This window comes from Elephas maximus, chromosome 8 (genome assembly GCF_024166365.1).
Source record: "Elephas maximus indicus isolate mEleMax1 chromosome 8, mEleMax1 primary haplotype, whole genome shotgun sequence".
Lineage (NCBI taxonomy): Eukaryota > Metazoa > Chordata > Mammalia > Proboscidea > Elephantidae > Elephas > Elephas maximus.
Window position 1 is genome coordinate 62,282,786 of NC_064826.1, and position 25,530 is coordinate 62,308,315.

Below are 25,530 nucleotides of genomic sequence, written 5' to 3' on the forward strand. Positions count from 1 at the left end.
GATATCACCTTGACATCCTCTTTGTATGTAGAAGCTCTGTAAGTATGTCATTTATTCCCGCTTTTTGTTTAGGAGTTGTTGTCATTTACAAATTGATGTCTTCAGTTCCCTGTTTTCAGTCTTGTAGCTTTATTTTATTTTTGAGAATTCTTTATCTAAGTTGTCATCTGGCTGATGCTGTCATGTGTCTTTTTCTCAGGTTGTTGTGTGATGTTGTTGGTTCTCTGTATGAAGGACCCCTTTTAATATTTCTTGTAAGGTTGGTCTAGTGTTCCAAAGTCTCTTAATTTCTGTTTATCTGGAAATGTCCTAGTTTAGCCATCATATTTGAGAGACAGTTTTGCTGGATATGTAATTCCTGGTTGGCAGTTTTTTCTTTCAGGGTTTTATATGTCATCTCATTGCCTTCTTACTTGCTCGGTTTCTGCCTAGAAATAAGAGCTTAGTCTTATTGGTTCCTCTTTGTAGGTATTTTGTTTTTCCCAAGCTGCTCTCTGAATTCTTTCTTTGTCTTTGGTTTAGGAAAGTTTGGTTATGATATACCTTGGTGATTTTCTTTTAGGATCCTGTATGGGGTTCATTGGGCTTCTTAGATATCTCCTTCTCTTTCATGGTATTAGGAAAGTTTTATGCCAGCAAATGTTCAAAAATTCTCCCTGTGCATTATTTATTTATTTTTGTCTCTTCCTGTCCTGAAATTCCAATCATGCATAGATTATTTCTCTTGATAGTTCCTACATAACTCTTAGGCTTTCTTCATTTTTCTTTGTTCTTTTTCCTGCTTGTTCCTCAAACAAATTACTGTCAAGGAATTTGTCCTCTATTTTGCTGATTCTGTCTTCCATTGATTCATTTCTCCTCCTGTATCCTTCCGTTGAGTTATCTGTTTCTGAAATTTTATTGTTAATCGTCTGGATTTCTAGTTGCTGTTTTGGTATGGTATCTAGGTGTCTATTTTTTCATTTTGTTCTAATCTTGTATTCCTGAATTCTAGAGTTTTGATTGTGTTTTCCTTGGTTTTGTCTGTATTTTCCTTTATCTCTTTCTTCCTCTCTTGGAGGAATCTATATACAAGTCTTTTGAATTCCTAATCAGGTAGCTCTATTACCATTTCTTCCTCAGGGAACTTGCCTGGCCCTTTAGTGTAGTCACTTGCTTGAGTCATCTTGTCCTGTTTCTTTATATGATTTGATATTGTCTGTGGTAGTAAGGTATTATTTTATTTATCGATTATATGTTTGCTTGCTTTATCCTTTTTTTTTTTTTTTTTTGGTATATCCAAGTGAGTGGGGTGGACGAGCTACATTGGTCACTAGTCCAGCAGCACTGGAGCACCCACCACCTGTCCCTGACTGGGCAGGGCAGCCACTAGCAACATGTGTGAGGGGCGGCAGGTCTCTGTCCATTGGTTGTGCAGGCAGCTGAGGGCAGGCTGGTCAGGCATTGGCCGCCATCTGTCATTGGTACAGTGGCACAGGATCAGGCAGTGGTTCTCACCAACTGGGCAGTATGGAGGGGGAGTGGGGGTGTGGAGCACACTCTCCGCTTGCTGAGTCTATGGACAGGGGTGGGTGGTGGGCTAGCAAGGATACAAGAGTGTGCTCTCCGCCTAGCTAGGTTGGAGGGGACGGGTGTACGGGAGTGGACTCATCCCCGCTTCCTGGGTTGGTGGGGGTAAGGTAGGGGGGAGCACCCAGTGGCGCAGTTCCCTTTGTTCACCGCGTGAGGTGGGGGCTAGGGGCTGGGGGGGTCGGGTCAGGCTGTGGTGGAGCTCCAGAGTGGTCTGGCACTGCTTGGAGGAGTGAGTCAGTCGGTGGTAGGTGGGATGGGGCTCTCGGGGAGCAGGGGGGTAGTCCATTGCTACTTGGAGGGGGCAGGGCAGTAGGTGGGGCAGGGTAGGCAGGGAATACTGGAGCAGACTTACACTGCTGGGAGGGGCTTGGTGGGGCGGGGCTGCCTGGGGTGGGCCAGAGGGTCCTGTGCTGCTCAGAGGGATGAGTTGGTGGGTGGCTGGTAGAGCCGATCGGCTGGGGAGCACTGGAGTGGTGCCTCACCACTTAGAGGGGTGGGGTAGTGAGTAAGCCAGGTGAACGGGAGCATTGGAGCAGTACTGCACTGCTCAAAAGGGTTAGGCTAGGGGTGGGAGCAGGCCAGGGATCTCTGGAGTGGTCCTGCACCGCTCTGAGGGGGCGGGTCTGTGAGAGGGGTGAAGTCCGGCAGCTGGGAGTGCTATGGCTGCCGCTGCTCGTCTATGGACAAGGTAGGGGTGGTGGACAGGGCAGTGGGGCAGGAAAGGAGAGACTCCAACTATGGTCCCCAGTGGTGAGGTCTGCAGAGGTGGTGGGGGAGTTGTACCTCAAATTACCAGGAGGGTGGGGGGATGAGGGTGGAGAGTTTCTCAGGTCACTGGGGTGTGAGTGCTTGGGCACTTCTGTTGCCTGCAGTCAGCAGCCGGGACCTGGTCCTGATCAAGTATGAGGAGGATGGCTGCTCTTAGTCTGGCCCGGTGGGAGTACCTCCTGTTGACACTCTGTGGATCTCTTACTCCGTGTGTGCCACCCACTCCAATGTTCAGGGACCGCTGCTGGTGAATCATCTTGTCTCTGGGTCCTGGCTCCCTCCCTGTTCTGTAGACACTGGTATCCCTAGAGTTCGCCCTCTCTTCTTATACTTTTCCTCCTTAGGTCCAGTTCATGTCCAGCTGACCTTGCTTTACTCTGGGTATATCAACGCTTTGTCTCTGTCTCCTGTTGGGAATTCTGTGAAGTTACCTTTTTGTGCTCCTCACCCAGGATCATTGTTGTCTTTATCTCAAGATGGCTGCATTGTGCTAGGTCAGCTGGAAGGGCCCCCTCGGCTCTGTGTCTCTCCTCATTTGCAGTTTTCGATTAGTCGCTTCTTCCAGTTGGTGTTTGATGTAATTTTTTTCATTTGATGCTCAGGGTTCCAGGACTGTCATCTGTATCTGTTTCATTTGGTTTCTTGGGTCTCTGCTACAGAGGTATGGCAAACTGGGTCTGCCTAGGCCACCATTTTGGCTTCCCTGCCCCCTATAATACAGTGTTTAATTTTGTAATAATGTTTGAGTAGAAAAAGTATCATTTCATGAGGTAGTATTTTTGTGTTCTAAAGCACATGAATTATATACCAGCAAAATGAAATTTTCAGTTGTAGTATTTAGACTTTTAAGAAAACATAATACGAAGTTTATTATGGTTAACCGTAGCATAGATCTTTAGGCGTGTATAACTTCTTTTATTCCAGTTCAGCAATGGGGTCAAGAGCCTGTAAAATGTGCTGAAAAATGTGTGTATTCTCCAGGAAGGATAGAGTAGTGAGCTATGTGGAATCCGTTCAACTTTTTGAAAGTTTGAGTTTCATTTTTACAGTTATCTGGTTGCTTTAGGGAATTTTAGTTTCTGTATTAAAAATTGTTAATTTCTTCAGACTTGAAAATGATCTTAATCATCTGTTAGTAGAATATGTGCTTTATCAGCAATTTCATCTAATCATTTTTCAGACCATCTAACTAGTAGTCACTTTTTTTTTTAAAGATGGTTTTCCACTGTCAAAGAAGTTTTAAAAGCCTCGTTTTTATTCTAAACATTTTATTCTGTTTTTTGCTAAAAACTGTTAACAACTTACCATTATTTAGGCTAAGGCCTTTTACTGGTTTTGGGGATTGTAGAGAAGATAAAATCTTCAGTTTCTTAAGAAAGGTAATCCTTGATATTTTTCTATTCTCATAGTCTGACATCCGTATTTTAATTAGATATAGGCAGTCTTTCCCTTTAAGTGCATCAGAATCTGATACTCAGGTCCCTGTATCTTCTGATTGGAACAATACTGGGTATCTTAGGCACCTAGTGCTGCAGAAACAGAAATACAAGTGGATGGCTTCAACAAAGAGAAGTTTATTTTCAGTCCAGGAGGCTAGAAGTCCGAATTCAGGGTGCCAGCTCCAAGGGAAGGCCTTCTCTCTCTGTCGGCTCTGGAGGAAGGTCCTTGTCATCAGTCTTCCCTTGGCCTGGGAGTGTCTCAGCACAGGATCCTCAGGTCCAGAGCTCACACTCTGCTCCCAGGACTGCTTTCTTGGTGGTAGGAGGTTCCCAACTCTCGGCTTGCTTCCCTTTTATCTTTCCAGAGAGAAAAGGTGGAGCAGGCCACACCCCAGAGAAACTCCCTTTACCTTGGATCAAGGAGGTGATCTGAGTAAGGGTGGTGGTACGGTCCTACCCTAATCCTCTTAACAGAATTACAGTCACAAAATGGAGGACAGCTACACAATACTGGGAATCATGGCTTAACACAATTTTGGGAGGACATAATTCATTCTATGACACTGGGTTAGAATTCCTGTCCATGGACATAACAATGACCAAATTATAAAGATAGCACTACAAAGATGAGGAATTTAGGATTTCTTTCCTAAATGAGCTGTAAAATGCCCATTTAAAATCTAAGAAAAAAAAGAAAATTCATTTAAAACATTGAGATGCTTTGATTTCTTCAAACAGACATAAAAACATTGCCCTCATTGTTAGTCTACCTTCTCATAGTGCTTTAAAGGAAGGTACGTGATTAAACATATTAAGCCACAGTTTTCTTTCTGTTTCCTGGCCTTGGACAATAGCTTGGTTCACATTACTCTAACACTAGATGTTCTATTATCACATTCCTATTTTAGATTTAAAAGTTTTTTTGCAGTAATTTCACATTCACAGAAAAGTTGCTGAAACAGTATAAAGAACTCTTGTATGTATCCCCTTCACTCAGATTTCCCCATTGTTAACATTTCATTTCATTCTTCCATTGTCTGGCCTCTGTCTCTATACATATATATATATATGTGTGTATTTATAAGTGCGTGTCTACCTACCCATTATCATTAGTCCTTTTCTCAACCTTTTGTAACATGTTGTTCCATCACTCCTAACTACTACAGTATGTATTTCTCAAAAACCTGCCACTCTGTTATATAACCAGCATATAATCAGAAAATCAGCAGTGGTGCAACACTGATACAACCTATTCAAATTTCAATAACTCTCCCAACGATAATCTCTTTTTGATCTGGTCCAGGATCTTATCCAGTAATATATATCTCTTCAAGCTTCATCAATCTTAATTTTACCTGTCTTTCATGTCCTTGACTGTTTTGTAAAGTAGACACTCTACTTTCTGTAGGATGACCCTCAACCTAGATCTATGTGATGTTTCGTTGTGACCCCTATCAAATCATGAGTTCCTGGCAGAAATACCACAAAAATGGTGCTGTGCCCGTCTTAGTGCATTGCATCCAGAGGCAGACAGTGTCAAAACATGCCACTATTGGTGATTGTTAACTTGATCATATTCTCCCTTGATTAGTATTTGGGGAGAGGCATTCCAAAATTATACCAATATCCTGTTTTTCCTCAAACCTCTACCTGCTAGCTTTAGCATCCGTTGATAACTCTCAACTGAATTAACCACTTTTGTGATGATTGCCAAATGATATTCCATTATTTCTTCTGCATTTATTAGTTGGTGTCTTAGCTATCTAATGCTGCTATAACAGAAATACCACATAAGAAACAAATTTATTTTCTCACAGTTTAGGAGGCTAGAAGTCAGAATTCAGGACCCCAGCTCTAGGGGAAGGCTTTCTCTCTCTGTCAGCTCTGGAACAATGTCGTTGTCTCTTTTTGAACTTCTATTCCTATGTCATGGATTGAATTGTGTCCCCTCAAAATTCATGTGTCAACTTGGCTAGTTCATGATTCCCTGTATCGTGTGATTGTCCACCATTTTGTCTTCTGATGTGATTTTCCCATGTGTCGTAAATCCTACCTCTATGATATTAATGAGATGGGATTGGAGACAATTATGTTAATGAGGCAGGACTCAATCTACAAGATTAGGTTGTGTTTTAACTCAATCTCTTTTGAGATATAAAAGAGATAAGTGAACAGAGAGACAGGAGGGTCTCATACCACCAAGAAACAAGAGCCAGGAAAATAGCGCATCCTTTGGACCCGGGGTCCCTGTGCTGAGAAGATTGCTGGGAAGATTGATGACAGGGACCTTCCTTCAGAGCCAACTGAGAGAGAAAGCCTTCCCCTGGAGCTGACACCTTGAATTCAGACTTCCAGACTCCTAGACTGTGAGAGAATAAATTTCTCTTTGTTAAAGCCATTCTCTTATGGTGTTTCTTTTACAGCAGCAGTAGATAACTAAGACATCCTGGGTGATCTTCATGTGGTTTGGCATCTCTATTCTCCCGTCTCTACTTTTTACATGCTTGTTTAAGCTCTTATATTTCAAGCGATTGACTCAAGATACACCCTACACTAATCCTACCTTATTAATATAACAAGACAGCCTGTTCCCAAATGAGATTATAACCACAGGCATAGAGATTAGGAATTACAACACATATTTTGGGGGGACCCAGTTCAGTCAAAAAATGTGTGTCAATTTGGCTAGGCCATGATTTCCAATATTGTGTGATTGTCTCCCATTTTGTCATCTGTTGTGATTTTCCTATGTGTTGTAAATCCTACCTCTATGATGTTAATGAAGCAGGATTAGAGGCTGTTATGTTAATGAGGCAGGACTCAATCTACAAGATTAGGTCATATCTTGAGTCAATCTCTACTGAAATATAAAAGAGAGAAGTAAACAGAAAGGCAAGGGGACCTCATGCCACTATGAAAGAAGAGCCAGGAGCATGTGCATTCTCTGAACCCAGGGTCCCTATGTTGAGAAGCCCCTAGACCAGGGGAAGATTGATGATAAGGACCTTCCTCTAGAGTCGACAGAGAGAGAGAGAACCTTCCCCTGTAGCTGGCACCCTGAATTTGGACTTCTAACTTCCTGGACTGTGAGAGAATAAACTTGTGTTTGTTAAAGCTATCCACTCACTGTGGTATTTCTGTTATGGCATCACTAAGTAACTAAGACACCATAACAATTGTTACTCTATTGTAAGGAAGAACTTTCTTTCCCCTCCTTCATTTATTTATTCATTTATTAAATTAGTATGGATTCATGAATTCCTATTTTATTCAATGGTTTGTGATTTGCTGCTGTTATTTATTTTGGTCCTTTTGTCCCCAATTTAGCCAGTGAGAGCCACGTTAAGCTGGCTCCTGCGTCCTTTTAGTATGCTTACATGTCGTTCATTGTGCGTCTGGTTAGACTTCTGGCAGAACAAGCTGTTCCTGGTTCATCTTGTACTTTGCCTGCCCTGGACTTGGAATCAGCCATTTCTCCAAGGAGCCCTGGTTTCCTTTAGTAAAAGATATTTAAAAACGAAGACTGGGGGCTTAGTGTGCTCATTGCTACTGGGTTGTCATTGCTTCTGGGCCCTCTCAGCAGGCAGATAGGAAACGTGTGCATGCTTGTAGTGTTCATGGTCTGTATACACACAGACATGTGAATAACTATATATATGTATGTATGTATAATATTGTTGTTAGTTGCTGCTGAGTAGATTCTGACTCTTTGTGACCCCGTATGTGCAGGGTAGTACTGCTCTATATGGTTTTCAAGGCTTTTAGAAGCAGATCTCCAGACCTGCCTTCCAAAGCACCTCTGAGTGTGTTTGAACTGCCAACTTTTCGGCTAGTAGTTGAGTGCTTAGCTGTTTGTGGTACCCAGGAACTCATAATATATGTATGTTCATATGCATGTGCATAGTCTATGTATATATGTATACAGCCTTACCTCTATATGTATTATAAAACTATTTTAACTGTTTTTACACTTCCAATTCTAGTCCAGCACCCCAGGGTTCTTTCTAGCCTTCTCCCTCTCCATGTTTATATTTACCTTCTCTGGCAGTAAGAAACTTGGCTTCTTACTTAAATAAGTAAGCCTCAATATATTAATCATTTTCAGTTGTTTTTATTTATTTGTTCAGTGCGTTTTACCAATGTCCCAGCCATGTAAACCGTCTCTCTACCTACTATCTCCCTACTACTCTGTATTGTTGACCACTGGGCATCCTGGCTGTGCCTCTTGGTGGATCCATACACCCTCACTGGGTCCATAATCCTGTGCAACTTCCTATTCCCCACAAAATGGCCCATTTTCTTTGCCTCTGAGCCAATTGGCCCATACCTCTGCTGGCATTCCTAGCATGCTGTCACTGCCCTGCAGCCTCAACTGCCATGCCAATCCCTTTGTGCAGAGAAGGGAAGGGCAAAATTTTTAATTTTTATTTTTGTTGTGCATGTCCCAGTATTAGTAAATTTTAAAATGTATTTCAAGGATTTGCAAACATATGTATGTATGATTAAAATATAAATATATTTATGTATGATTTCTCCAGACAAAATGGTAACATAGTATTTTTTATGGCTTGATTAGGAGGAAACCCTCATGGTGTAGTGGTTTAGTGCTACGGCTGCTAACCAAAAGGTTGGCAGTTCAGATACGCCACGTGCTTCTTGGAAACTCTATGAGGCAGTTCTGTTCTGTCCTGTAGGGTCTCTGTGAGTCAGAATCGACTCGATGGCAGTGGGTTTGGTTTTTGGTTTTCGTACAGCTTGATTGGAAACTCTGGTGGCATAGTGGTTAAGAGCTATGGCTGCTAACCAAATGGAAGAGCCCTAGTGGTGCAATGGTTAAGCACCTACCTAACTGAAAGGTTGCTGGTTTGAACCCACCAGCTGTTCTGCGGGAGGAAAGTGTAGCAGTGTGCTTCCATAAAGATTACAGCTTTGGAAACCCTGTGGGGCAGTTCTGTTCCATCCTGTAGTGTTACTATGAGTCGGAATTGACTCGATGACAGTGGGTTTGGTTTTTTTTGTTTTAGCTAGTATGTGCGGTATTGTCAGAAAGATTACATATTTGTCTTTTTTAAAATGTTGTAAACTTTATTAAAGTAGAACATACATAAAAATACCGAAGTCATATATAGCTCAATGAATTTTCACAGAGTGAGCACAGCTGTGTAATTAGCACTCAGATCAAGATATAGAACATGAATAGTATCCCAAAAACCTCCCTCTTGCATCCAGTCAAAACTCTACCACATAAGAGTAACCATAATCATGACTTGAACAACATAGATTAGTTTTGCTTTTGTTGTTTTTTTTTTACAGAAATTGAATCATATATATTACTCTGTGTCTCTCTCTTCTTTCACTCAAAATGAATTCTTCCAAATTGTTGCATGTAGTTGTAGTTTTACTAATTTTTTTAATAATTCCTGAATAGTATATTTCAGTTTGTGAACATACCGCAGTTTATACATTCTACTGTTGATGGCTTTGAGTTGTGTTCAGTTTTACACTATTACCAATAATGTTGCTATGAACTTTCTTGTACCTGTTGGTAAAAATGTTATGGATTATTATTACTCATGGATTCCCTACTGCACATTTACTTATTTGCTAAAAATACATCTTTAGTGGTCATTCGCAGACATATGTGTGTTCAGGATGGCAAAAAGTTTCCAGCTGAAGTCGAACAGGGATGGTTTGGTATTCACTAATTCAGATTCATGGAGGCTGTATGGAACATAACTAGCACATGGGGTATATACTTAGGAATAAAATTGATTGATAGTAAAACCAAAAAAACCCCAAACTTGTTGCCGTCTAGTTGATTCTGATTCATAGCAACAGTATATATAGGACAGAATAGAACTGCCCCATAGGGTTTCCAAGGAGTGGCGGGTGGATTCAAACTGCAGACCTTTTGGTTAGCAGCCGAGCTCTTAACCATTGCACCAGGAGGGGTCCACTTGATAGTGGAATCTGCGTATATCCAACTTTACTAGGTAATGCCAAACAGTTTTTCAAAGTGACTGTACTAATTTGCTCCCATAAACTGCACATGGAGTTCCAGTTACTTCACCTCCTTTCCACCCCTCCCCCTGCCTTTTTTTGTTTTTTGTTTTTTTGTTTTAGCCACGTGATGGGTCTGTAGTGGTATTGCATTGTGGTTTTAATTTCCATAAAATGAGGCTATATACCTTTTCATGTGTCCACTGGATATCCTGTTTTGTGAAGTCTTTTGCCCATTTTTCTGTTGAATTGTCTTCCTTTTTTAAAAAATTGATTTGTAAGAGTTCTTTATATATTCTGGCTATGCCTCTTATTGGATGTATGTACCATAGATATCTTCTCCCACTCTGTAGTTTTCCCTTTTATTCTCTTAATAGTGTCTTTGGATAAATATAAATTCTTAAAAGTAATATAGTCCCAAGTATCACTATGTTTACTTTGTGATTAAAGGTTTTTATTTGTCTTAAGATATCTTTGCTGATCTTACACTTAGATTCATTATTCATCTGGAATTTGATTTTCATGTATGGTTTGAGGGTAGGAGTCAGTATTCCTTTTTTTCCATGTAGATATGTAATTGACCTAGCATTTATTGAGAAAACCCTCCTTTCAAGGTGGAGTTTTTTTTTTTTTAACAGATGGAAAATAATAAAACATGTTTACATGTTGATAAGAATTATCTAGGTCTATTATTTTTTTTTTTTTTTTTTTATTGATGGAGTAGGAGTGGGATAGGATAAGTGAGGAAAGGGAGCTAGAGTGTGGAACCCATAGCATAGATAGAACATTTGCTTTTCTTTGAAAGGAGTGTACTTTTATTGTAAGGGGAAGAAATGAGGAAAACTGACAAGTGCAAATGCAAGTTGGTTTATAAATTTGACTGTGAAAAGATGAAAGAATTCCTTCTGTGTGTTTTTCTTTTGTTCAGGAGATGAGGGTGAGTCCTGAGAGGGTAGGTCAAGGAGGGAAGGGTTGTGGAGTTTGAAAGCCATTTGTTTGTATGGGTGAGTGCTTACTTGCTAGTGTGTTCTCGTGCATGCTTACACGCTCGCTCTTTTCTCTCTCTTTCACTGTATTTAATACATTCAAATTCAGTAAGAGAGAACCTGATTCGTTAAGTTAGTCACTCCCCAGTGCCCCAGTGCCATACAGTTAGTCACTATCCAGTATAAAAAAATCAGTTGCCATTGAGTCAGTTCCAACTCATGGCGACCCCATGTATGTCACAGTAGAACTGCTCCACAGAGTTTTCAGTGGCTGATTTTTTGGAAGTAGATCACCAGGCCTTCCTTCCAAGGCACCTCTGGGTGGACTCAAACCTCTAAACTTTTGGTTAACCCGATCCCATTAATTGTATGTACCACCCAGGGACTCCACTATCCAATACAGAGCCTTCTTTTTGGGTAGAACTCTTAAACCAGATTTCGTAATAGGCCATTGGCTTGCCCAGAAAGTTCACTTTGAGTTAGATGTCCTTCTCTAATCCAGTTAACTGTGAGCCAGGGGAAATGGAGGAAACACATGGTATAAAACACAGTGGCTTACTCAAATCACCACTGTTTTTTTTGTTCAGAAGGAAACACCTCTTTCTTGGCTTCATGAACAAAAGTCCCACGATTCACGCAGAGTGGTCCAATTTGGGTGATATGAATCAATCAATATAGCTAGGTGGGTGGAAAACACTGATTAGTCAGACTTGGGCCTTATGTCCATCCCTGCATCCCCTGGAACAGAGCCAGGCTTACTTCAATAATGTGCTGATTGTGGTGGAAGGGAGTTTCCGAGAAAAATTGGATTGCTCTTATCAGAGAAAGGGTGAGGATTGCTCATATCCGAAAAAGGGTGGAATGACTCTCAGGTGAATAAAAATATATTGTAATATAATAGACAGAAGCATTTGTAGCCCCTTGATCTTTAAAGGAGTATAATGATTGTCTTTTGTAAAGTCAGAGAAAAACCAAAGCAATTGGTTTTATCCTTCAGAATTTGTCTTTACTCTAAGCCCTGCTGGCATAGTGGTTAAGACCTTGGCTGCTAACCAAAAGGTTGGCAGTTCAAAGCTCCTTGGAAACGCTGTGGGGCAATTCTACCCTGTCCTATAGGGCTGCTGTGAGTCAGAATCGACTCAGTGGCAACGGGTTTGGTTTTTGTTTTTTTATTAATCCTTATCTTTGACTTAGTAGCATCACTACCACAGTGGATCGTGGGTATTTCCTTTCAGCTTGTATCTCTTCCTTCTTTGCCTAACATTAAGTTTTTGTTCAAAGAACTTGAGAGAAATACTTAGAATAGCTTGTGGTAGGGTGTCTGGGGAAGATACTATTCTGAAGTATAAATTATTCATCATAAGAGGATACTTTTGCAGACTGACAATGGGCCAGAGTATTTGCCAGACTTTTCTTAATGTTTGACTTTAAACATAAAGAGCATAAAAAATTGTATCTTTTATAATACAATTGAAAGTAGTATACAGTGCTCGTAGGATAGGCTCACTTTCTACCGAAATCTCTTTTGTAATAGCACGTCTAACCTTGTTTCTTAGATTGAATCAGTGGGATAGCATTGAGGGACAGGAAAATAATAAAATATCTCCAGATTCTAAACCAGTTTCCTCAGGTTTAGGGCTATAGTTATTTAGCAGTAGAAGAGTTTGGCTATCATCAAGTAAGCCTATGACTCTGAAATATCAATCTTTGTCACTTACATTTTAAAAAGGCACTAGAACCGAATAGAAAAATAAGCATCTTTGTATTATCTTATGATTTGCCCTTAAGTAAGAAAAAAGGAAGAAGAGCCAAATAGAAAAATGTCTTTGCGCTATCTTTTACTTTGTTGACATATACCGACTTCTTAAGTAACAGCCTCTGAATTTGGGAAGAAGATAAATGTATGTTTGATTTTCAAAGCTCTGTAATGAAAACTTTTTTCCTGTTAACAGTTTATTTTGTGGGAGCTTATAGCCCTTTATAGCCCTAGTGTAAGGAGCTCTGGTGGCACAATGGTTAAATGTTTGGTTGCCATTCAAAAGATTGGTGGTTTGAACCTGCCAGCAGCTCCATGGGAGAAAAGACCTGGTGATCTCTTCCCATAAAAATTACGGTCTAGGAAACCCTACTCTGTCATGTAGGGTTGATCTGAGTCAGAACTGACTCAATGGCAAACAGCAGTAATAGCCTTAGTATGGACAGGAATTATCCTGACTTTATTCTCCATAAACCTAGGGCACCTTGATTGATTAGTGCTTTCCAGGGTGTTAGTTAGCATCATTTAAAACACATTGGTTACATTGGCATTGTATCCTCTTCTTTCTCTGTGATTGAAAGCATTCAACTGTCTTTTCTTGCCTAACTCTCCACAACACAGTCTCTGATCATTTTTAAGTACTTCATTTTTAACTGTGAAAAGTGAGCCAAAAAGATATTTGAGTAACATTGCACCATGATACAGAGAGGCTGAAACAAATAAATAGAATTCAGGTGATTTTTAGATGATTCAGGGCACAGAAGAAAACTTCTAAATTTATTTATTGTAAATTTGGCTCTTTTTTTTGTATACAATTCTATGAATTTCTTAAAACTTTATTGTGGGAAAATTTATATAACAAAAATTGCCATTTTGCCATTTTTAAGTGTAAAATTTAGTGAAATTACCTATTCACTGTACTGTGCAACCATCACCACTGCCTGTTTCCAAAAGTTTTTCATCACTCCAAACAAAGTCTTTACCCCGTAAGCAATAACTATCCACTTTCCTCTTTTCCTAGCCCCTGGTAACCACTAATAAATGTTTGTCTTTATGCATTTGCCTATTCTGGGTATTTCATATAAGTGGAATCTTACAATATTTGTCTTTTTGTGTCTGACTTATTTTACTTGTTTTAAAGGTTCATCTATGTTGTAACATGTATCAGAACTTAATTTCTCTTCATGGAATTAACAATGAGAAAGATTTATCATCTTTCTCAACAAAATGAACCCAGATACCATGGTTCATTGGTTGGTTAATTCAGTGGTTCAGCGACATCATCAAGGATTGGGGTTCCTTCCATATTTCTGTTCTTAAACACTTTCACCCTTTTCCTTTCTGTCTCTGTAGACAAGATTAACACTCAGACGCAGCAGAAATTATCTGTTACTGTGGGTTTCCTAGACCTGTTCTAGACCGGCCTACAGAGTTCCTCTTGTATCTCATGGTCAAAATCACATTGCCTGCATAATGTGAATCACTGCTATGGAAATCAGTACTAATATTATTGATGAAAATGAATTAAAGGTAGGGAGACTAGATGGGGAATTGTTACAGTAGTCTAGGTAAGAGAGGATGATAGCCCAGAACTAATATAGCAGGAATGGAGATTTATAGCACTTGGGAAATGATTGCCTTAAAGATTGACTGCTTAAGGTAGCTATATGTTTCTGACAGGTTTTTAATAGTTAAATTTTCTGTTTCAAATCAAGACTTTGTACCACCTCCTTTCCCTGAATTATTGGTATTATGTATTTTTCAAATACCAAAAAAAAAAAAAAAAAACCTGTTGCCATCGAGTCAATTCTGACTCAGAGCAACCCTATAGGACAGAGTAGAACTGCCCCATAGAGTTTCCAAGGAGCACCTGGTGGATTTGAACTGCTGACCTTTTGGTTAGCAGCTGTAGCACTTAACCACTATACCACCAGGGTTTCCTTTTCAAGTACAGTTGTCTTTAAACAATTTTAAAGTTTGTATTGACTGTGTACAAGGCACTATTAGGTACTGCAGATTAAAAGAAGAAAAAACAAACACGGAGATGTAGTCCTTAACCTTAAGGAACCTAAGCTCACTTTATAGGAGTAGAGCATATATGTAAAAATCAGTAATAAAAGATACTTTAAGTTTATAGCAAAATTAGATTCTAATAATATAAAATACAAGATTGTAAATGATCTTAACATGTTATTATATGGATATGCCTTTAAAACTTTTTTAACAGTAATTACATTTCTGAAGGGTTTTTAATAGGTGAGCTGCATTTTAGGTGCATAAGGATGTTTGCCATTACACATATATCATACATAATTCTATAAACTGAGTAATTTTCTTTGGATTCCTTTTTCTTTTAAAATAGTGCTTCTCAGTGGCTGTGGGAAGAGGTGCTGTTGCTCTTTAGCTTGAGTCAGTTTTTTGTTGTGTACGGTTGTCCCTTGTATTTCACAGAGTTCGTTATCCCTGACCTCTTCCTACTAAATGCCTGTAGTGTCTCCCATACGTTGTTATAATTAAAACACTCCCAAATGTGCCCAGATACCCTGATGGGGTCCAACCCACTGCCGTTGAGTCAATTCCGACTCATAGCGACCCTACAGGACAGAGTAGAACTGCCCCATAGAGTTTCCAAGGAGTGCCTGGCGGATTCAAACTGCTGACCTCTTGGGTAGCAGCCGTAGCGCTTAACCACTACGCCACCCTGTTTGGGGTAGTGGTGGGCAATACTGCCCTCAATTGAAGATCACAGTTTTAAAATACCTGCTTCATTTGATTGAATGTCTACATATATATTGAAACCCTGGTGACATAGTGGTTATAAGTGCAGAGATGTCCATGTCTTATACTCCTTAGTAATCGTGTACCAACTGAAAACTTACTCAATTTTCTCCTTAAATCCCATTAAATGATAATAAAGATAAGACAAAAGAATAAATCTACAAGGTTAAAAAGAACAAGAGTGGAGACAAGAGCAAATGAAAGACTTCGAGAAAGTTTTGAAAGCTGGGAAGCAAATATACAAAAAAAAATCTGATTTTACAAAGCTAAACTGATATAAGCAAAGTTCAGACCTAATGCTATAACTGGGAAGGGAAAAAACAAAAAACAGGCTGAATTGTGCTAAAGAACACCAGGAAGGCGCAGGAATTGTAGGCACAGGTAGCTCTGAACGAATAAGTATGAGGTTTGACTAAGAACATTAGAGTCTGAAAAATTTGTGTAAGGAGTGAGCTCTGCTGGTGCAATGGTTAAGCACTCGGCTGCTAACCAAAAGATCAGCAGTTCGAACCCACCAGCCACTTCATGGGAGGAAGATGTGGCAGTTTGGTTCCATAAAGATTTGTAGCCTTGGAAATCGTTTGGGGCAGTTCTGCTCTGTCTTGTAGGGTTGCTATGAATCAGAACCGACTTGACTGCAGTGGGTTTACATAAGAAGTAAAATCCATTCCAGATCCTCTGCTTCAGCCCATGCATCTGAGCTATTGCTCTTCTTCTGTCCTAGAAGACAGAAGGTTTAGCATCTGAACAAAGCTTAACAGAAGGACAGGGACAGCTGAGGGTGCATGTGATACACCAGTATGGAAATGGGATTAAATGGGAGTACACATATTAAATGGTGAGACCTCACCCAGCTTCCTTCCCACACTTAGCCTAAGAGAATAGACCTAAGGATTCTGTCACTTGGGGACACCAGTGAAACAGCCCAGCCAGTTTTCATGCTGCATTAGAGCCTGCTTGTTGTTAACCCTTGCTATTATGATTAATGCAGAAATAAATATCATCATACATGTCTTTTTGTATATTTGTCAGAACTTATCCTAGGACAGTATCTGTTAACTTTTTAATAACCATAACCCACAGTAAGAAGTAATTTTATATCATAATATAGGCTAACACACACACCACCATATATATTTGTATATATACATATATAATTGGAACAAAATAAAACTACGCCGTTAGTATATAGATACACTCTCATAATTTAGCTTATTAAAAAAAAAAAGTTGGCCTTATTCCACCTAACTGATTTTGTGACCTATTAATGAGCTGGGAAATTTGAAATATATAGAAGTGAATTAGTATATATGGAAAGTACATATAGAATAGAATACATAGAGATGAATACATATAGGAGTAGAATTCCTGGGCCTAAGATTTATTCATCTTCAGCATGAATGAATATTACAAACTAACTATGTAGAGTCATTGTTCCAAATTACACTTCTACCAGCAATGTATAAAATGTTCCAATTTGTGTTTCCAGACTCTTACCCATCTGTTAAGAAAGGGCATCTGTGACAGACACTGTACTATGCTGACCCAATCTTTGTTTCCAAGTCTTTTCTTTCTTCCTGTCTCAACTGTGGAAGCCTTAAAAAGTAAGAACTTAAATTCCGCAGCTTTTTTGCAGTTAGGGGTAACCATGTGATCCACTTCTGGCCATTGAGACACATCATGCTTGGAATGTAGTCTGTAAGTATAACAGCCATGTAGATGAAAGCCATAGGCTAAGAATGACAGTGTATGAAAACAGGAGCAGCTCAGGACATTGATGACATTGTGTAAGTTATGTAGACTCTCTTGATTATCTACTAATGGATTTAACATGTGATAAAAATAAACCCTTATCTTTTTAAGCCAGACTTACAGGATTTGTGGGTTGTCTTTCCTGTGCATTGCCTATTCATCTTACATTAGTTAGCTTGGACTAAGATGTGCTGTAGAAACAGATGACCCCAAAAGTTAAGTGGTTTATAATAACAGACATTTATTTTTCATTCACATATGTGTCAGCTGCAGGTTGACTTCAGCTTCACTTTATGTCTTCTTTATTCTGGGACTCAAGCTGGAAGAAAAAGATAAAAGGAAGAACCATATGATGGCTCTTAAAGATTTGCCTTAGAGATGTCATGCTTTATTTGTGCTCACATTTCATTGGCTAAAGCAAGTCAGATGACCAAGCTTGATATCCACGGGAAAGGGAAGTGTAATCCTCTACAGGGAGGTCAGTGAATAATTGGGACAATGAATAATACAGCCTACCACAATATCCTTTGCTTTTTGTTCTTAACAGTTTGTAAACGTATTTTATACAATGTGGGCTGGGCTTTTACACTTAGGTCTGTAATCCATTTTGAATTAATTTTTGTATATGATCTGAGGTAGAAGTCAGGGTTCTCTTTTTTCCTACATAGGTACCCATTCATTTCGGCACCATTCGATGAAAGGACTTAACTTTCTCTGTTGGATTGCTTTGGCACCTTTATTGAAAAGGAAATGACCATTTAACTGTAGGTCTATTTCTGAGCCCATTATTCACTTCGTTGATCTATCTGTTGAACCTTATGTCGGTACCACACCATCTTGATTAAGTAAGCCTTGAAATCAGGTAATGAAAGTTGCCCATCTTTGTTCTCTTTTTCATGATTGCTTTGGATAGCGTAGGTCCTTTGCAATTCCGTATTGAGCCTTCTAATCTATGAACATGATTTATCTCTCTGTTTATGCCTTCTTTAATCCTAACGATGTTTGTAGTTTTCAGCAGAGATCTTGTACCTCCTTTGTGTTAAGTTTATTCCTAAGTATCTTATGTTTTTGATGCTAATTACAAGTAGAATGTTTAAAATTTATTTTCTAGTTTGCTGCTAATTTGTAAAAATACAGCTGAGTTTTGTCTGTAACTTCTGATGAACTTTTAGGTTATTTACATTATTTTACTATTGCAAATAATGCTGCAGTGAATATTCTTGAATCATTTCTAGATATGCTTATAGATGTTATATGATATGTAATATAGATCTTTAATCTTTCTGTAATTTATTACTCTCACAATTCATACCCATCATTATTAGATCTAGTTTTAAAAAATTTTTCCTAGAATTTTTCAAAAAATACCAAAAGGAATAAAGAAAAAATTCCAAGTACAATTGCATGGCTCTGCCACCCAGAGAAAACCAGAGTTAACAAGATAGTATATATTTCCTTAGTCTTTTTCCTAAAGATGTATGTATTTTATTTAGTTGAGATTATAAACAAAAAAAAGAACCCCGTTGCCATCGAGTCAATTCTGGTTAATATGCTGTATATGACTTATAAGGCATTGGTGGTTCAGCGGTAGATTCTCGCCCTCCTTGCAGGAGACCTGGGTTTGACTCCCAGCCAGCGCACCTCATGCACAGTCACCACCATTCTCTTAGTCGAGGCTTGCGTGTTGCTATGATGCTGAACAGGTTTTAGTGGAACTTCCAGACTAAGACAGACTAGGAAGAAAGGCCTGGCAGCCTCCTTCCAAAAAGCAGGCAGTGAAACTCTGTGAATCACACAGTCCAGTCTGAAACTGATCATGTGGATGGAACAGGGTAGTGTTCCGTTCTGTCGTGCATGAATCAGGGGTTGACTCAATGGCAGCTAACACCACCGACAACAATTTTATAATTACCTTATTATGTAAGCATTTTCAAATGTAAAAGTTGTAAACATGTTCTTAGTGACTATATTCTGTTGAGTGGATTTACCATAATTTACTTAATTGGAGTCTAAACAGGAAAATTTTTGTTCACAGTTTTTTCAGAATTTAAAGTTTAAAATTAATTGAACTACTTCTAAATGAATATTAAAGTCATTCTTTTTTTTCTCCATATATTTGAAAATGGACTAGAGGCATACTCTTTCCCCTTAAATTGAAAAAATAACAAAATACCCTTTTCACTTGACTTCTTTATGATAAAAACATTGAAAAATCAAAACCCTTTGTGATTTTGTTTTGTATTTTAATTTTATTGCACTGCAAGTATTTCTTACAGTTTTTCTTTTTTGAGGGAAGCGTAAGTTGTATAATTTTTTAGTTATGAACATCCAATTTATAAACATCCATAAATAATAGTAGAAAAAAAATAATAGTAGAGGTCAGCGAAAAAGAGGAAGACCCTCAATAAGGTGGATTGATGCAATGGCTGCAACAATGGGCTTAAACATAGCAACAATTGTGAGGATGCCGCAGGACTGTGCAACTTTTGGGCATTCGTGGCATGTTATAAGTAAATAACTACCTTCCTCACTGAGTATATACTAAAACCAGTTGCCTTTGAATTGATTCTGACTCATGGTGACCGCATGTTTGTCAGAGTAGGACTGTGCTCCATAGGGTTTTCTTTCTGTTATACATAAGGCCGCTGTGAGTCAGAACCAACTTGACAGCACCTAACAACAACATGCATGTTAATAACTATTTTTAGCTGAGGTCCAGAAAGAAATGAACCAGTTTAAAATTATTTCAAAAAATGGTTTGTGAACATACAAGGAACTTAGAAATGAAATTTTGGAAGAGGGATCCATTTTATGTTTTAGAATAGAAGAACAATGATGTTTTTACTTAGCTCAGATGTGTCTAGGGTTTGGTAGAGCATTGTTATTTCCTGGGTTTCTCTCTCACAAGATGATTTAAATAGGATTGTGACATCAGATGTTAATCATCCACTCATCCTTGTCCCTGTTCATAATCTTCAAATAGCTTATTGTGAATAAAAGGACTGTGACATCAGAAGAAAATTGGCTATGCCCCTTCTTTCCTTCTCTCTAGTTCTCTTAGGAGTCTCCTATGTAGTAGGTAATGCTAATAATCTCTCCAAAATTGGGTGTTTAACTGAAAATGTACCATCTTTTAAAAGCTCCTGGGTAGAAATTTCATTTGTTTTTAACTTGCACGTGCAGACTCACACATGCACACACAGACACATACATGGTCTCAGAAGACAGAAAAGTCATATAGTCTCATGCTTATTAGGTCTTATACACAATATAGTAAGGAGCTATAATGTTAAAGGTTAAACGAATCTTTTATTTGGTAACATAGTTCTGATACTAGTGATGTATATTTAGCATGTAACTTTAAAATCATAGATTTCTAGATACTCAGAAGTGCTTTTCACTGTTGTCATTTTCTTTTTTCTAGGACTTTCTTAAATTAATGGCAATGTAAATTGTAAGAATCATCATGAACTGCTGGAAGTTCCATCTTTTCACAGAAAAACATGAGAGAATTTTAGTTTATATTAAAAAAAAAACTTTAGTCCCTCTTAGAACTAATGTCCTGGTAGGGAGAGCATACTGAATTTGAATTAGATTCTTGTGATAAGTGGGAAGCAAGCTTTATAACAATATTGAGTAATATTTTAAACATATCTGTTGTAATTTTTATGTATATAAACTTTTGTTTAAAATTGACCAATTTTAACCAAACATTTTTTCTAGTGAAGTAAAATATCCCTTAACTACAGAAACTATACTTACACATACCAGCAGTGAACTTGGGCTTGGATTGATCGATTGATGAGTTCCCTTGTAAATTACAGAAATTTCATTTTCTATTAGTGAGAAAACTTAGTGGAAATAAAAGGCTAACACAGATTTAATCTGTTTTAAATTTTAGTTTTTGCCTGGTATGTGTATGTGTTTGTGTGTGTGTATTTTAATATATGTGTATTGGGCTTAGTTTAAGTAACTTTAGTTTCTAGGAGTATTCAGAAATTAAATGAATTGATGTAATCATACCTATATAGTTGGAAGGAGAAATTGCCTCATAACTTGGACTTGCACAATCATCCGTCACTTATCTGGTGGCCAGATTTTGAACACCTTCGACAATCCTAAGGTTATGAACCAATAAACAAGTAGAAAAGGTCTGAAAAAACTGAGTAAAGAACAAATATGTATTAACTGTCTTCTGTGTTTCAGGGAAACTTGGTGGCGTAGTGGTTAAGTGCTACAGCTGGTAACCAAAGGGCCGGCAGTTCGAATCCGCCAGGCACTCCTTGGAAACTCTATGAGGCAGTTCTACTCTGTCCTGTAGGGTCGCTGTGAGTCGGAATCGACTCGACGGCACTGGGTTTGGTTTTTGGTTTGGTATGTGTTTCAGAGGAGCCCTATAGTGCAGTGGTTAAAGTGCTCGGCTGCAGACCAAAAGGTTGGCGGTTCAAATGCCCCAACCACTCTCCAGGAGAAAAATGTGGCAGTCTGCTTCTATAAAGATTTACAGCCTCGGAAACCCTATGAGGCAGTTCTACTGTGTCCTATAGGGTCACTATGAGTTGAAATTGACTTGCCAGCAGTGGTTTTGGTGGGTTTTCTATGTTTCAGACATTGTGCTAAATACTTACAGTTTTATTTAATTATCACAATGATTCATGCCTTTTCTACGACCAAGGAAAAAATGCAGAGAGATTAACATAAAGATTAGAATACAAATCTTTTCTACTCCAATTTTAGAGCATTTTTTATAGTGGCATAGTGGTTAAGAGCTACAGCTGCTAACCAAAAGGTTGGCAGTTCGAATCCACCAGGCACTCCTTGGAAACTCTATGGGGCAGTTCTGCTCTGTCCTGTAGGGTCACTATGAGTCGGAATTGACTCGACGGCAGCAGGTTAAGGTTTTTTTTTGGTATGTCAGGGGTTCTTAAGACAACCTTTAGGTTCGATGATTCTCTGGAAGAACTCACAGGACTCAGCATATCTCCTACCCACTGCTAAGATTTATTACAGCAAAAGGATACAGAGCAAGATCAGCAAAGGGGAAGGTTCATGGGGTGAAGTCCAGAGGAAACTGGCGCAAACTGCCAAGAGTCTTCTCCCCATGGAGTCACACAAGAAGTGCCTAATTCCTCCAGCATTGGATCTGACAACACATGTGAAATGTTGTCTAAGAAGGAAGCTCATTAGAGACTCGATGCCTGAGGTTGTTATTGAGGTTTGTCACGTAGGCAGCTTTGCCTAGCAAGTACCAAAGCTCCATATTTCCAGAAGAAAACTAAGTGTTGAGTTTTAGCTACATGGTGTATGCAAGCAGTTTAGATATAGTGCATCCCTCTTATCAGTTAGGGAATGGTTGAAGCCCTTTTGAAATCCAAGTTCTCAGACACTAGCCAAGCAGGGCCAAGGGTAATAGTCTTGGGCCTGCTGTATTAACTCTTACCACCACTTGGCCTTTGGCCAAGTTATCTCTACAGCAAAATTATCAGTAGGACCCCACGCAACAGGGTGAGACCAGCCTGAAGTATTGATCTGTTATGTCATTTAGATGTCCTAGATTTTGCCACTTAAATTCTACTGATGATAAAGGTCCATCTTAGGAAACCAAGCGGCTTCATCCTTAAGTTTCTGTATTAACCATATTAACTTTTTTTACCTGGTCTGAGGCATCAGTTCAGGCATGACAGAACTCTAGCTGCTATACTGAGAGTGATCTGAATGCCTTTCAGGCTTGAGGTAGTGTGACATAGGATACACACAAGAAGTATTATCCCAGAGCAGAGTACCCCAGGAAACAAAGGGTTTACAATTGTAACAAATGTCCCAAGCAGGACATACATTAGTGAGACAGTGCAGGTTAAAAGAGCCCTCAAAGTGGCCTCCCACTGTGAGGTTTCCCTCCCTGGTGCTTCTAGCCATTAGAAATGTTCTGTGTGGGAAGTACCAGAGCTGGGGCCATCCTCTGCTGTCTCATAGTCGGCACTGTCAGGTATGATCATAGCACAGTAGTTAGTTTGAATTCAGCTGCTCTTACCAAAAACCAAACCCATTGCCATCAAGTCGATCCTTACTTAGAGCGACCCTATAGGACAGAGTAGAACTGCCCCATTGGGTTGCCAAGGAGCAGCTAGTGGATTTGAACTGCAGACCTTTTGGTTAGCAGCCAAGCTTGTAACCACTGTGCCACCAGAGCTTATAAAAAAAGATTAGTAGGAAAGGCAGCATAAGGAGTTTTCCTTAAGGAAGAGGGGAAAGTATTTAAGAACAGATCCAAAAAAGAAAGATCATTAATGCCCTTTCCCATGTGCTCCAGGTGCTGGGTGTTTTATTTTGTCTCCGTTGTTAGAAAATCAGTGTGTCCCATTTAGCAATCATAACTTTGCATATTTTTCAAATATCCCCTATTTTCATGAAGACCTTCCATCCGGAAAGGTTGAGTGCAAGAGGGACAAAAGCATTCTCATAGAAAAACACTTAAAAATAATTTGACCAGAAAGACACATCATGTTCAGAAATTGGTCGGAATGAAATCCTGAATTTTCAAAAAATTTCAAAATGGGTTTATATACCACCCCTTCATTCTCATCAGTTATGTAGTATGAAGCCTAGAATAGATCCCTTTACAGAGATAGCTTCATTTAATAAATTGCCTTACTAGAGTAGGCATACCAAGAGAAAGGTGAGGGAAGAAGAGTCAGGCTGTCAATTCATTGTCATAAATTACAACTAGTCTGGAAACCTGAATACAAGTCAACAGCAGTGAGATATCTCCTAGAGGGGGTCCAGAGTCAGATCAGTCAGGGGTAGGTAAAGGGATCACACTTTAATATTCCCTCCCCCAACTTTACCTCTTGACAGGAATCAGAAGTTAGGAATGCGTTTAGCCTCTGTATCAGAAACATAGAGTCCATCAGCAGGCCAGTCTCAGGTGGTCGCATCAGAGAATTAGCCCTTTCCTGTGGGCATCGCAAGTGATCCACACAGTCCAGCCATCATCCATTATGTTTTCATAGTTTAGGCCCCCACAAAAACAAAAAAAACCATTGCTGTCAAGTTAATTCCGACTCATAGCAGCCCTATAGGATAGAATAGAACTGCCCCATAGGGCTTCCAAGGAGCGCCTGGTGGATTCAAATTGCTGACCCTTTTGTTAGCAACTGAGCTCTTAACCACTGCGCCACCAAGGCTCCTAGGGCAGTAAATCTGCAGCAGTTCAGAGTCTGAGTTCTGTTCATTGAACCTATACCTGCTTTCCTTTCAGCACACCTTGTGCCGAGGCTGGAACAGCCCATATCACACAATATCAGGTTTGAGCTTAGAGTCAGGTGCAGGCAGTTAGGATCTGTGACTTCAGGATTCAAAAAAATCCAGCAACCCCTCTTCTGCAGCTGCAAAACCGAGACACTGCAAGGCCAGATAGCTGTCTTCCAAGTCCAAGTGACAAGGCCATTTTGTCTCAGTGGTCTTAGAGTCCAGATTGACCCGTTCACAGATATACACATCTGCTGGAACGTCTTCAGACTGTAAGGGTCAGATATCTGATTTCATAAGAGCTCATTAGCAACTAAAAACTGCTTTTTAAACCTCTAGAAGTGTATTTCCATCTAGAGATTGCCCCTCTCTTTTTGCTGTCTCCCTTTTTCTAGAGGCTCCAGTGGGCAAAGATCATTAGTTAGCACACTTACCAGTACCTGTTTCTAATATTCAAAGAATTAAAAAAAAATTTTTTATTGTGCTTTAAGTGAAAGTTTACAAATCAAGTCAGTCTCATACAAAAATTTATATACTTCTTGCTGTATACTCCTAGTTGCTCTCCCCCTAATGAGACAGCACACTCCTTCTTTCCACTCTATTTTCATGTCCACTCGGGCAGCTTCTGACCCGCTCTGCCCTCTCGTCTCCCATCCAGACAGGAGCTGCCCACATAGTCTCAGGTGTCTACTTGGTCCAAGAAGCTCACTCTTCACCAGCATCATTTTCTGTCCCATAGTCCAGTCCAATTCCTGTCTGAAGAGTTGGCTTCTAATATTCAAAGAATTTAAATTTCAGTTTGCTCAGTAGTGGCAAAAAGTAAAGGAATTGTGTGTTATTAACAGTTTTTTTTCTTTGCTGTTTTTCCTAATTGGGATATCCTTCTAGCATAAGCGTAATGAGAAGCATGCAACATTTTACATCAGTTTTATCACACATCCAGATGTGATAGCCACAAAATAGCCAGTTTGTAAAAATTTCTTTTTTTTCTCATTGTGAATTTATTTAAATCCCTAGATTAAGTTTAGCATTTACATGGTTAGCATCACAGCTGCAGCAGCCAGGTATGGGGAATATTCTGGCTGGAATGCAAGGGGGAGGGGTAGTAGTAGTAACAGCTGGGGTGAAGAAACTGCTGGAGTATTTCCCCCACCTCCTTTTTTCTTTCGGTTTATCTGAAGCTTTGTTCCATCCCTGGGAGCTGATTTAACCTTTTTTCCCCATTTTTTCT

At 39.3% G+C, this 25,530-nt stretch overlaps 1 protein-coding gene across 4 annotated transcripts in view; it reads left to right on the top strand.

Moving 5' to 3' along the window:
• ANKIB1 (ankyrin repeat and IBR domain containing 1) overlaps window positions 1-25,530 on the top strand; it is a 159,518-nt gene that overhangs the window by 10,766 nt on the left and 123,222 nt on the right. Inside the window, exon 1 of one of the 4 annotated variants that reach the window (XM_049894009.1) lies at window positions 16,634-17,529. The exons of the other annotated variants lie outside the window; for them this stretch is intronic. The gene's annotated coding sequence lies outside the window, so the exon portion shown is untranslated. Of the gene's footprint in view, window positions 1-16,633; window positions 17,530-25,530 lie in introns of those variants that run through there. 4 annotated transcript variants of the gene reach the window in all.